Source organism: Mandrillus leucophaeus, unplaced genomic scaffold, assembly GCF_000951045.1.
Source record: "Mandrillus leucophaeus isolate KB7577 unplaced genomic scaffold, Mleu.le_1.0 Scaffold87, whole genome shotgun sequence".
Classification (NCBI taxonomy): Eukaryota; Metazoa; Chordata; class Mammalia; order Primates; family Cercopithecidae; genus Mandrillus; species Mandrillus leucophaeus.
This window is the reverse complement of record NW_012109474.1, coordinates 408,902-423,534: the sequence shown is the minus strand read 5'-3', so window position 1 is coordinate 423,534 and position 14,633 is coordinate 408,902. Positions and strand designations below refer to the sequence as shown.

The window sequence follows — 14,633 nt, the reverse complement described above, 5'->3', positions numbered from 1 at the left end:
CCCCCACCCGCCCCTTTAACAAAATACAATATGTGCCTGGTAATTTTTCTGTTCATTATCTCATTGTTTTCTGTAAGTACAAGGTTAGATTGAATTACTGCGGGCTCCGCCGTCTATTTGTAATTCTCCTTCCATGCCGAGCTGCTAATGAATGGGCAATTTAGTCAATTCTTTGTAACGGCTTCTTCTGTGCGTCAGCCACTTAATTACTCTGAGCCTTTCTCACTGCTGCTTTATTGCACAGAAAGTCGGGGCTGCTTTGAGGGCTTGGCACAGGGATCTCCAGCTTCCAAAAAGGAAAAAAAAAAAAAAAAAGGGAAAAATTGTCGGAGGCAACCAGAATTCTGTATTCTTGCTGCTTCCTGCGGTGGCTGGAGAAACATTCTGTGCCCTCAGCCCACACATCCCCCGTTCCGTCTGCACACAGGGTTTATCTTCCTCCTTCTTTGCTGACAGTTGGCTTAATCCTGGCTGTGGCAGTCACTGTCGGGTGGCAGAAAGGCGCAGGCTCCTGCACAGAGAACAGCATCCTAGGGGAAGGTCCTGGTGTTTTAAAGCATTATTATTATTAGCCTGATTAGTATGCCACCTTTCCCCCTTGTCAGTATCTCCAAATCATAGCCAGAGGTCCCATTCTGTGACATCCAATGTTTCCTCTTTGCCTTGATATAGAGCACCTCACCTTTGTGACACAGGGAACTGGATGGGGTGTTTATTATCTCCATTTAACAAAGGGAAACAGCAAGTCCAGGCAGGTGAAGGGACTTACTCGGGTCGATGAACCAGGAATGGCAGAACCAGGACTTGCATCCAGATAACACAAGATTCCTGTCCTCTTCCCATGCCATCCTTCTGCCCAAGGGAAGGCTTAAGAATATTGTCCTGTCACTGAACTCAAGTGTGCCAAGGTGGAAATAGAGTAAGTTGGCTTTAAAGGGAATGAGACAACTCTGGAAAGGGAGGAGACTTTCCAGTAGTGGCTGAGGGGCTAAAAACCCCCAAGGAACCGGGAACTCATTAAACAGAACATCCGTTTTCAATGTGGCACCTTTGGATACATCTGTCATGCTACCAGGATATTTCTATGTGGCCCAGAGTTATTATAGATGCACGTACAATTTATCGTCCAAACTGGGACATGTCTGAAAGTGAAATGAGGCAGGATCATGCTGGAGCCACAGGAGTGAACTGAGACTGTCCGGAGCAAGCTGGATTGTATGGTCACCAGACCCAGGTAATGAGAATGTGTAAATGCTGTGTGGATAGCGTGTCTTCAGACCCGACTTACTCTGATGATAATACTTAGAGGGAGTCCCACCAGCTGGATCCACCCCGAGTTTACAGACATTCCCTGTGTTGCGCATTGCAGTGATGTATATGAGCTACAGGGCATCTTTACCTAAATCCAGAAAGTGATGGATTCCACAAACACTGAGTGAGCACCCACCTAAGTAACAGAGACATAAGAATGAGAAGACAAGGTTTCTGGCATTTTGATCTGACTGCTCTAGCAGAAGGAAGGCAAATGGTTCTCTAAATGTCACTAATCTCCCCAGATAGCCTCCTGAATGTGCCGGGCCCTTGCTTACAAAGCTATTGTCTTCCTCTGGGTTCTGGCTCACTCCTCTTCATCCTTTGGATGTCCCTGTAAATGTTGCCTCCTTCAGGAAGCCTTCCCTGATCTCCAAGATTATATTAGGACCCCTTTTATTCTATTTCATGGCATCGTATACTTTTTAATCTTCATTACTTACCACAACTATAACTAAATTATTTATGTAGTTGTGTGTTCAACGTCTTTCTTTCCCCTCCCCCATTCAACCTTGACCTGTCTGTAAAAGTACAGAGCCTGGCACATAGATCTAAAAAAGTCTGTTAAACTGAACAGAGCCAGCCACTTTTCTGGGTCAAGCTCCAGTTGCTTCCTCTGCCAAAAGCCTTCCTGGGTTGCTGCAGCCTGTTCGCCTGTTCTAATCTCTCTTTTCTGAGCTCCGTGTAGCTCACACAATCTGCAAGCATCACAACACTCTCGATTCTATCCTGGTTGCACCTGTTTTCTACATCAAACTTCAGCATTCTGAAATCAGTTTAATGGACTGAGACCAAGAAGAGGAGGAGGAGTGGAGAGGAGAGGAATAGAAGCAAATGGTGGAAAATACTGGGATGCATCACACTTGGTAAAGTGAAGGATTGTGTCAGGAAACTCATTTCAGTTATGTCTGTGTACACACATACACATGCACACACACATGCACACATATACATGTGTGGTTGCTCACAGTGTGAGAAGTGTGTCTTAAACTGAGGCACAGTCCAGAAAGGTTTGCCAACCCTGCCCAAGAGTGGCATTTGTGTGCGTTTACTGGGAGGAACTAAGTGAGCCTCTGACGCAGTGGTTGCTCACCCCTACCAGACTTTCCTTGCCCAAAGATCTAGGTGGAATCAGGTATTGTACCTGCCGCTCACCTGCGTACACCTCCAGAGAAAGTGAGGGCTTTAAGTGCCAAGGTTCCCCAGGTGGCCTCGCATGCCTATTTCTCTGGTGCTTGCCCGTGCCTTGGGTTTCCAGGGCCGATGGAGCTGCCACATCCTCTCCTGTGGGCTTCTTCAGTAGTGCGGGGTCTCTGCTCCACCTCTGGCAGGGTCTCTCCTCCAGCAGGCAGCAGGTCCCCCACCTCTCTGTTTGGTTTCTGGTGTTCTTCTGTGGGCCAGACAAGCCATTTTCTCTTTCCTCCTCTCTCCTGTCTGCCATAGGGGAGTGCTTACTGACATATTAAGACTTGCTGTTATTTTGCCACCCTGAGCCTCAGTTTTCTCATCTGTCACTGCATCCTCATAGGATGTTGGAGGTAATTCAGTAGCAGAAAGCACATGTGAAGGGACTGGCACAAAGAAAGCACTCAGCAAGCCCTCCCTGCCTCCACCCCTGCTTCCTTCTCTCCCTTCCACCGCAGCAGGGCTGGGGCAGGAAGTGGGCTGAGGGGTTAATGTGGTGCAGGGCTGGGGTTGCTCTAATGCTTTCTGCCATTACAGTCTAGTTCTGTGTGTGCTCAGTGTCCTCCTAGGACAGGACTATGGGCTCTGCGTGGAGGTGGTGGACTCTGAACACTGCTGGAGGAAATAACATAGGATCTTCACTTTTAATACACATGGGTTCAATTTCTATTTCACAGGAAGTGGCGCCAGGGGCTCTCCCAAGTCAAGGGGCTTTCATATCCTGCCCTTGAGTGTCTATCAGCTAAGCAGGCTCCATGACCATGGAAATGGAAGGTTGAGCACAAACCCCTGTCCTCTTGGAGCTTTCATCCTACAGGTAACAATGGTGATAGAGCACTCCTGTGTGCCGGCCTTTGTTCTAAGCCCTATTTATAAAGTAACTCATTTCATCCTCACAACAAGTCTGTAAGGTGGGTGTTACTTAATCTTAACTCATTTCAACCTCACGACAACTCTACAAGGTGAGTGTATTAGTCTGTTTTGTCTCACTATAAAGAAATACCTGAGGCTGGGTAATTTTTTTTTTTTTTTTGAGATGGAGTTTTGCTCTTGTTGCCCAGGCTGGAGTGCAATGGCGGATCTCGGCTCATTGCAACCTCTGCCTCCTGGGTTCAAGCGATTCTTCTGCCTCAGCCTCCTGAGTAGCTGGGATTATAGGTGCCGCTGCCATGCGAGGCTGGGTAATTTATAAAGAAAAGAGGTTTGATTGGCTCATGGTTCTGCAGGCTGTACAGGAAGCATGGTGCCAGCATCTGCTTGGCTTCTGGTGAGGCCTCAGGAAGCTTACAATTGTGGCAGAAGGTGAAGGGAGAGCCAGTGCATTAAATGGTGAGAAATGGAGCAGGAGAGCAGAGAGGGAGGCCCCAGACTCTTAACCAGATCTCTCGTGAGCTAACTGAGCAAGAACTGACTCATCACCAAGGGAATGGCGCTAAGCCGTTTATGAGGGATTCACCCCCATGATCCAAACACCTCCCCTCAGGCCCACCTCCGACATTGGAGGTCACATTTCAACATGAAATTTGGAGGGGATAAACATCCCAACCGTATCAGTGAGTGTTGGTGAATGCCCGTTTTACACATGAGGAAAGTTGTTGTAGTTCAGAACTCCTGTAACTTTCCCAGGGGTACCTAGGGAATAAGGCAGTAAAACTCAGGTTCAAACCTGGGCAGCCTGGCTCCAACACAGAGCCCAAAGGGAAGGCACGGATTCCTTCAATCACCTTTCAGACAGAATGCAACACTTCAACGCAAGTTGTTTTGGAAAACACCCTGGCAAAAAGCATGTATCCTGGTTTTTAAAAAGTTCATTCCCTTTGATGCAATATTGGGACTTTAAGAAGTTGAATCAAGACCACATATTATAGAGGAAAAGAGAGAAAACTTATCTGCCCGCAAAAAGGTGCTCAGGTCTCATTCTGAACACCAGTCAGCCTGAGGTGGCCCTTCTCCCAGGCCCCACTCACCTTGGATATGTTTCCTATGTAACAATAAGTATATGGTCTGTCTGTCTGCCTCCCCACTAGATACTCTGATTAATGAGGGTGGGGACTCTGTTTTATCAACCACTGAATTCTTATACTTAACAAGAGACCAGCATACATTGAACCCTTAATAATTATCTATAGAAAGAAAAAGTGATAATGGCTAAGTCTACATGGTGTGGCCTGTAAAATTCTTTTTTTTTTTTTTTTTCGTTTGAGACAGAGTCTCACTCTATCACCAGGCTGGAGTGCACTGGTGCAATCTCAGCTCACTGCAATCTCTGCTGCCCAGGTTCAAGCTATTCTCCTGCCTCAGCCTCCTGAGTAACTAGGACTACAAGTGCGCACCACCACACCCAGCCAATTTTTGTATTTTTAGTAGAGACAGGTTGTTGGCCAGGATGGTCTCGATCTCTTGACCTCGTGATCTACCCGCCTCAGCCTCCCAAAATGCTGGGATTACAGGTGTGAGCCACTGTGACTGGCACCTGTAAAATTATTTTACCTTTGCTGCATGTTTACAATTTTTCGAAGTAAAATGTTGGGGGAAAAATAGAGTAAACAAAGGAAATATATAAGCATATTATAATAATTTAAAATATGTTTATGCATGTGACAAAATGGCAGGAAACAAACTAAGATGACATCTGCAAAAATGTATGTGGAAAAAATGGTAGAAGAAAATATTAGGTTTTGCGAGTTTGCCATTACTTTTAATTAGAGTCCCAATATTGCGTCAAAGGGAATAAACTTTTAATTTGCCATTAAAAGTAACGGCAAAACCGCAGTTACTTTTGCACCAACCTAATATATAGAATTTTAGTAAGAGTCTCGGATGGCACTGTGCATGATTTTAACATTTCACTTTTCTTGTATTTTCTATATCCTTTGCAATGGACATGTTTAACTTTCAAAATGAAATCAATTTCTTTTTGTCTGCTGTGAGTCCTTAGCCCGGGTTTCTGTAACAAAACAATAGATCCCATTTTTAGCAAACCCATTGCATGAAAACCTGGACAGACTTGGACTCCGTGGCAGAAGTCTGTGCTTTACAGCAGGATTTCCAGCCGTGCTGCTTTCCGAGGCCAGTCCTCTGAAGACATGACAGGGTAAACCAGTCCCCATGGCTGATGTCAGGTGGTGGCAGCGCCAGCCTCCTTGACTTAGAAGAAGTTGGCCCCTCACCAAGAGGGAGTCAGCCTTCCCCTCTTTGTCTCCCAGGTTTGGAGGCTGCAGAGGCCCTGTGGCCATCAGCTGCCTCTCACACAAGGGCACAGTGCCCTGAGCAAACAGGTGATGGATAGTCCAGCTCTTTCCCCACAGAGGCCAACTCTCACATCCCCTGGGAGAGGTGCATGCCGAGAGACCCCATCCAAACTGACCTGGCCCATCAACAATGCCACACACCTCTGCCTCTGCCTCTGCCCACACCTCAAACTACCCTCATCTCCCCAGCTTGGCCACGGCGATGGAGTCTGCTGAAGACCGCCAGAGCAGTGATTTTCTGTGACTACTCCCATGCAGCCACCACTCTCCAAGTACCCTGCCCACCAGCCTCTCCATACTGCCCATATCCCTAGTACCCAGCCATGGGCCTCAGACATGTAGCAATGAACGAGACCAACGCTGATGTCCTGCCAGGAGGGACTTTGCAACGCTACTGGAAGCTTCTGAACTGCTGTTTCTGACCGAACTCTCACCAGCAGTGCTCTTGAGCAAGTTTTAAAATCTCCATGGGTGGCAACTCCCATCTTTCAAAAGGAACTAACATTTATTAAGCACCTATAATCAGTCAGAGGCTATGCTGTGAGCCCAGTTAATTCTCACCTGATATTTTGGGGTCTAATTATGATCTTCATTTTCCCAGTGAGGTAACTGAGGCTCAGGGAGGTTAAATAACTTTAATAAGGTCAAAACTCCTAAGTGACTAAACCCAGATTTGAGCAAAAGTTCTAAAACTATAATTGTCAAACAAATGAAAGGAATTACGAACGTTTTGAACCTCCAGGCACTCTCTTTGACAATACAATTGGAGAGCTAGTTGTCAGTGGTTCACATCTTACTGGGAATTAATAAGAAGGATTTCTTCCCTGACCACTATCCAGTATGCAGTTATCACAGGAGGGAACTTAGCAGTCATTTACATTATAATATGAGTCAATCAGAAGGCTTTCCACTTGACAGCTGTCCAGGACGGTGACTAGGAACAAAACACACTTCCACTAACTTCTCTTTGTGACTGAGGAGTGGATTTCTGCATGTGATTTCAGATCATTGAGAGAACCGGGAGTGTTGACTTCCCACCCAGTGGGACTAGGAACTGGGAAACTGCCTGGAATCCAACCTCTAAATCCAGTGTGGAGCAGAGAAAGCAGCTGTGGCTCCCAGGCCAGGATCTCTGGGCTGTGTGACCTTGGGCAGGCCTTTCTTCCACCCTGAACTCCAGTGTCCTCTCAAATGAAACCTGGGGGTTCCTCCAGTGTCAACTCTATGGTTTCATATGTTAGTGCTGGTATTGGGCTCATCTCAAGTTAAGGGTTTCCACCATGCCCTTAAGAAGAATTTCAGATGTAGGATGGCATTGCGGGGCAGAAGGGTAGGTCATCTCCTCACTCTGCACTTAGGGATGACCCTGAAGGAGAGATTCAAAAGTGCTGTCACTCACTCATTACTGACCATGGTTACAGCCTGTCCCTCCTTGCTCTGAAATTAGCTATCTCCCTGTCTCCTGCATGAGACCCCAGGCTTTTGAAAGCAGAGGCTGCATCTTGTCACCTCCAAACCCTCAGCTTCTTTCATCATGCCTGGCACCATGATGCTGCAGTTGCTCATTGCAGGTTTGGTGAATAAATGAACAAAATAATGGAATTTGTGCCTATAGAATTAATTTCATAAGGCTTTATCTTACTGAGGAGATACCATTCTGGAAGCCAGAAGACACAACTTACATTTGACCCCGGCTCTCATTTTCTACCCCTTCCCTTCAACCACTTACAAGAGGCAACTCCCGCTTAATAGACAGAAAAGCTGAGACCCAGATAGGACACATGACTTGGAATTTTACTTATGCAAAGCAGGAAGGGACCAGAGATTCTCTATCATCTTTTAGATTCCTTAATATTATACATGAGGAAATTGAGGCCCAAGAAGTGAGGCAATGATGACAGGAGGTCCCACAGCTCAGCAGTGGTAGGGTGGAGACAAGATTCCAGCTCCCAAATCATAGTCTAGAGCCACTTAACACAGAGCTCAGGCAGCCCTGGTATACAGCTCCAGGTTCCCATGGCAACTGCGTGGAACAAACCATCTTCTTTGGGTAGCATTGATTAATTCTTTATATTGCTTTTCTCTTTCTTTGAGGGGAAGTATACCCTTCACTCTCCCTAGACAGACTCATTTATGAAAGGAAGAGATTAGGATGCCTTCCAGAAACAGGTATCCAGACAGTAAATGAAGATCCTGGCTGACATAGGCCTGAGAAGGTCTCAGGATTTGCCAGTGCCTCTAAGTAGAATTAATGACAGGGAAAAAACCATTCTGTGATCTGTTTGGAATTCCTTGGCTTATCATTGACACCCATTTCTGCACATCTCTTTCTGAGTAGTAACAGCCCTTAACCAAATGAAAATATGTGACAGGGCCCTGGCAGTTCATGCTTTCCAAGAGGTTTTTACTGTATTTATTTCATTTGATTCTGTGGTGTAGACAGGGCAGGTATTGCCATTTTACACATGAGGAAACTGAGGCCCAAAGAGGTGAAGTTCACAGCACTAGTGTAGAATTCCTCAGCCGATGAAATTGTCCTTGTCTGAAAAGAGGCCAAAGAGTCAGCACCTGGGAGGTGTCAGACACTTGCGAGATCCCTGGATACCTCAGTGAGGGCTTAGCCATGCAGGGATGGAAAGGGGGCCTGTGAGGGGGAAGACAACAAACAACTCACTAAACTGAGATCCCCACATGTTGTTGTAAATTCCATGGAGGAAACACATGGAGGAACACCTTCAGGATGGCTGGGAATGTAATTCTAAGAGGCCAGCATTTCATTTAAAAACCAAATGGTAGGAAAGGGGCAGTACAGGACAAGAGAGAAAGAGATATTGCTTGGTGGAAGCAGCAAGCCTTGAAGTACCAGCGCCCTGAGAGGATGTGGTTCATATCCCCAGGGAAGAGGAAGGAACCCAGTGAGGGACCAGTGTGGAGTAAGGAGGGGAGGAGAGGATCTGGGGGTGAGACTGGATGAGTAGACAGGGGCCAGAGTATTTCAGGCCTTCTAGGCCAGGTAAGATGTAAGCATACTATCAAATGCACATTTACTCCCTTATACGCAAACATATGGGCATCTGCACACCCAACCACACATATGCACATACATGTGTGCCTGACATGTTCACATGTGAGCACTAACTCACATACATAAACTTACCTGAAAATGCATGTACACACAGAAGCACAACTCTCTTACACACATTATCATCTGCACTTAAACACACCTGCTCACCTATCCACACTGATTGCACCCACATGCACATTCATATCCACACAAAAGCACACACACACATTCTCTCCTGCGCATGCATCCTTTGTTTCATAGATGCACACATTTCTACGTGCATACACACTTGCCCACTCACACATAGGTACTCACACGTGCATGTGTACAGCCTACAACAAGCCCAGCTCAGACAAGCTCTCAGCCACAGATAAACTTCTCTGCTGGTTGGTTATAATCTTTCATTGGAACTGACACGTTGATAGCCCCAGTTTTTCTAGGAAGTGACCTTCATGCCGGCTATTGATTTCTAGTGACTATCAGGCACCTGCCACTGGAGTGACAGGCCCGGTCAGAGGTCAGCCCTTAAATAAAGCTTCTGGATTACTAAGCACCAGCCACTCCAATGAAAATGGAAATTGGCATCCCTGGCTCCCTTTTATGTGGAGTGTTTCCGCTGATGGAGTTTCAGCTCCGGGTGACCACCTGTCCCCCCTCTCCCAGACCCAGGGTGCTGTGGGTGCCCACAGGTGTCTGTTTTACCAGGGGGCTGGACCGAAGGCTGTAGGCGGTGACAGCTACCACGGCCTAAAGCTTCCTGGATTCTGCCTTCTAGCAACATCTGGGGCTGTCCCTATAAGCTTGACATTCAAGTAACAGGCAATTGCTACAGGTTCCAAGACCCACAGGTGACCGGCTTTGTGGTCTTGGGCAGGTGGTGTCATCCCTCTGGGCTTTGGTTACTTCCACCATTTCTGCCTCTTCCACACATGCTTGTTCATCTCCTTCCATTTCACAAGGCTGGGATCCAAATAAATGAAGAGGAAGTGTACGAAGTTGTATACGAAACAGCACAAGAAGATGATGCTACTAGCATCATCTTAAAACATTTTAAAAATATCACAATTATGAATTATAAAATTCTACTTAATTAAATCACATGTTTATTTGATGATTCAGGTAGTCCCTCTGGTTGCTGCAGCATCTTGGGGTCTCGTGGCAAGCAGAGGTTATGGGATGGGAAAGGGCTGAAGTAGGCTTTGCCTTTTGCCTCTCCTGACGGGAACACAGATAGAGTTCCCACTGCTTCACCTGGTATTCGGGACTTGTGACAGCCTTCCAGCTGATCACAATCAAATCTAACAGCCAAACACCACCCCTGAAACATACTCTGTGATTCTACTCCCATTAGTACCTACGCCCCTGACCAACACCGTCCACCCTTGTGGCTTCGCCCTGAATGCACCTTCTCTCTCCTCTATCTGTGTAAGCACACCACCCCCAGCCTAGCCTACAATCCTCGTCCCCCTTGCAGCCTGCCCAGATGACATAGCTCATACAATCCAGGAATCCACGAATAGTCCTTTCTCCTCTTTGGCTTTGGGAAGTGCATTCAGCCTTCCTTCTAAATAAGGCTGGCAATAATTTTCACCTCAAATATAGATTTACCACAACAAAAAACCTTGTCTTGAATAATGTGGATTGGAAAAAGCAGAAAAGGCTGCCAGCTGCCAACTTCCTAGTATTCCTCCAGTGCAAACATCTGTGCCTTCCTGACTCTCCCTGTACATCTAATGACCTTTCTGGCCTATGTGTCCCTTTGGAACATGGGTCATAAAATGAAGTTTGCATGTCCTGAAGGGAAGATAAGCAGAAATTAGAAATGTCATCAAATTAATTATTTGGCAAAGGAAGTGATTTGTTTAACAACATCAGGGAGGCAAGAGTTGCTGGTGGACCCTGAAACTCAGATAAATCACCCATATTGAAGGAAAGAAGCCCAAGCAATCTAGGTGAGTCCATCAGCCAGACCCTTAGCCACAACTTGCACCAGAGCAGAACCAACTGGGGACCTCCTGGCCTGCAAGACAGCAGGTGGGGATGCAATTCAGGGAAAGGGGTCAAGAAGAATTCAGGGTCATACAATTTATATGTGTGGTTGGACCGCTTTACTGGCTTATATATAACTTAATGCCTACTCCAGATTCTACAAAACAAATCTGGGGACAGGCACTCTGGGCATAGGCTTGTTTTACTTAATAAGCACAGAAGATATTCACGAATTTGCCACTTACTTCTAGAGAGGGTTTAAGGCAAGTTATAATTAAAGACTTACATGCAATTGTTAAAATAGCAGTAGCAACCACTTGACCACTTTCCTATATTTTAAAATTCAAATATTTCACTTGTATAGAGATGGAATCTCCTAGCTTATAGACTGATTTAAAGGGCTCTACAATATCCCACCCATCGAGTTCTACACCAACCTAGTAAAGTGACTGAAATGTCATAGAGTGCACTGGTTTGATTTTTCTCCCTAGGGATCTTTTACAATGTAAGCATCCCTGGGTGGGGTTCTAACTTTCTCCCACCACCCTGGGTCCTGTGGGTCAGATGTTGTTATGGTGCAAAGGGGTTGCTCCAGGGCACAGAAAGGGGAGCTCTGGGGAAGATGGGCTGTGGAGAAAAAGAGGTCATGAGTAACATAGTGGAAACAGCGGGACGACACGAAATGAGCATCCTCTGCCGCAGGTCCAGTAGGCAATCATAGAACATTCAGGGCCCCACATGCCATGTTTGCCAAGCCCTTACACTGAGAACAAGGACACGAGGCCGCAGCAATGTGCAGGAGACTTCAAAAACAAAAACAAAACAAAACAACAACAACAACAACAACAAAACTGGATTTTAAACCTAGCTTAGCTCTCACTTCTCAGGCCTCAAGAAAATCACTTTCCCTCTCTAAACTTCAGTTTCCTCATCTGCAAAGTGGGGTCAGGAATTCCAACGATACAATAAATGGTTGCAATGATTAGGCAACATGGTGTTCATAAAATATTTGCCATCTGTTTATGCTGTCCCAGAAATGGTTATTGTTCGGGGGACATGCATGCCTGCCATGGTCATAGCTCAGTAACTCACTGCCCAATTTGTCTTACCTTTAGAGCTGCCCAGCAGTCCTCAAAGGGGGTGATGTTTCTCCTCCCCCAGGGGACAATTCAGCAATGTCTGACATCATTTTTAGTTGTCACATCTGGGACAGGGGTGCCACTGGCATCTAGAGGGAGGAGGCAAGGGATGCTGCTCAACATCTTACCATACATAGGACAGCCTCAGGCAACAAAGAATTATCTGGTCCCGAATGGCAGTAGTGCCAAGAGTGAGACACTCTAAATACAGTCCCTCTCTTTAAGAGATTATTTTCCAGTTTTGTCTTCCCCTTAGTAGATTAGCACAACAGTTCTGAAACCCTTTCATGTCCTGAGTGCCACGAAGACTCGGGGGCTGCATGAGGAGCTGCTGCCTGCCTCTCCTCACCCTGAGGCCACTCAGCCAGATGGCAGAGGGGTCAGTGGCAACCAAACATCTAATGACGTGTGACAAGTCTGGCCAGACAGCAGGCCCAGGATGGGCCCCTTCGAGGCCACTCATTGGGCAAGGGAGACTCATAAATAACAGCACAGTGACAGCCCAAGTCTTGCTCAGTGGGAGGGACGAAGCTCTGCCTGGCTCCCAGCCCCTGGGGCAGGCCTTTACGGGACAGGGCTCCAGCGGGAGGGACTGAGACAGGGCTGAGGATCCCATGCACAGTGAATGTGCTGGTGAGACATCAAGGAGCCTGTCATTGGAGTGTCTGTCCTGACGGTGACTGCCTTGGCCACATTAGCTCTATTCTTGATGGTGAACTATTTCTAATTTCCGACCTGGTGCAATTTTGGGCTTCAAAGCATTTGCCCAGCAAAGCATGTGTGATAAGAGGCAGAGTGGTAAGGTGGCAAGCTTGTTGAAAATCCAAATTTCAGTCCCAAGCCCCGCTCATTTTGCTATTTGCACTTGAGCCTCCAGCTCCTCATCTGTTAAATGGGGATGCTTGAGTAGCAAAAGTGCTAATTCATGAGACATTATGTGTGAAGCAATAAATTAGTGGAAGGAATGATGATGATGATAATGATTATGATTATGATTTTTCAACCATTTGGGAAAGAAGAATTTATACTGGGAAAAAAAGCATACCTTCTGATGCTCTAAAAATATTAATCAGTCTTTAGGTTTTTAGGCAGTTCCAAATAGGCTCTTTGCAATAATAATAGTAATAATGATACCCATATTAAACAGCACTTTTATTTTCACATTTATTTTTCTCAAGCCTCATGTGGCTTAAAATGGGACCTGTTTCCAATGATGCATATTCTTCTAAAATAAAAGTGGAAAAAAATCGAAATGAGCTGCTGGTATACAGACCTGCTTTGCTTTTTTGTTTATTGAAGTCCTGGTTCAGATGGCACGCTAGGGCAGGAGGGCCACTGAACTGAGGCTGGTGCCTCTAAGCACAGCATTCAGCTGATTTGGGTCTCAGTTTTGTCACAAAACAGGGATAATAATTTCTTCCCAACTATCTCAGGGCTGCTGTATTAGTGTGACCATGCATGTGGATGCTTCATGATAAAGTTAAAGCATCATCCCACAAGAAAGTCTTACTACCATGATCATTATCTTCATTATTATTGTGGATTATTCTTCATAACGATGTTTGCAAGATGGAGTTACTCCAAAGCACCATTTCTGTGAACAGTTTTTAGATACTTTCACAAAAGTCTCTGCATGCATATGATGAAGAAACTGACCCTTTAAGCACTCCTTCTGAAATCTAGGCTGTTTCTGAATTCTAAACAACTCCCCACCCCCTTCTTTTTATTTCTGGCTGGAAAGCTGGGCTCAAGAAAGGGACCTCCCTCCTGGCCCTTGCCTTGTAACTCTTCTATGGAAATGGCTCTGTTGGCCTAAGACCTCGGATGCCAGTTTTCAGCCAGGAGCACATTTTTGCAGGGAGGGTTATAAATCAAAGCCTGGGTTCTAATGAAACCACTGACACAACTTTAACTGTAACAAAGCGCACCCAGGCACCACTCGAGAGAAATCAGAGGCACAGGGCAAGTATTCCAGGCACCAGGGCACCTGGGGGGCCTTCCCCTTCCCTTTTGTCTCTCCTTCCCCTTTTCTTCCTCCTCTCTTCCACATTGCTGCTTTTTCCCTGTATAATTCCTATAGCATCTCTAACTACTGGCTTATTCTGCAGCATCTTTGGGAGTCAGCCTCATGGCCAAGCTGCAGACCCTGCCGTCACAGCTCCCCTAGGGAGACCCCTTTCCTAGCCCTCTCAGGGGGCAACGGGGCAGAGCCTGCACTGCTGTAGGCACCAGAGGATGGTGAAGGGCAAAGCCCTGGATTCAGGCAGGACACTGTCCTAGTCCTGGCTCAGACACTTACTGATTGATTATGCATCCTTTTTGGTGAGAGTTGTAACCACTCTAAGACTCAGTATTTATATCTGTAAAATGGGGATAACAACAGCACCTCCCTCAAAAGGCTATTGAGTTGATTAAATGAGACAGATAAGGACCGGGAGGAGGGGGGAACAAAGGGACAGCTGTGGCTTCAGCTGCTGAGGACCTTTCTGGTCACTTCTAGGAGCCAGCCCCTATCCAGACTGGTTTTTGTTTGTTTGTCTGTTGAGACACAGTCTAGCTCACGCCATCTCGGCTCACTGCAACCTCTGCCTCCCGGGTTCAAGTGATTCTCCTGCTTCAGCCTCCTGAGTAGCTGGGGTTACAGGCATGTGTCACCATGCCTGGCTAATTCATTAATTTTTTTTTTTTATTTTT

General features: G+C 46.3%; 1 long non-coding RNA gene across 1 annotated transcript in view; it reads right to left on the bottom strand.

Moving 5' to 3' along the window:
* Positions 1-43: 43 nt before the first annotated feature.
* LOC105531148 overlaps positions 44-14,633 on the bottom strand; it is a 20,046-nt gene continuing 5,456 nt past the window's right edge. The window contains exon 2 of the long non-coding RNA XR_001004746.1: positions 44-543. This is a non-coding gene — a long non-coding RNA (uncharacterized LOC105531148). The remainder of the gene's footprint in view (positions 544-14,633) is intronic.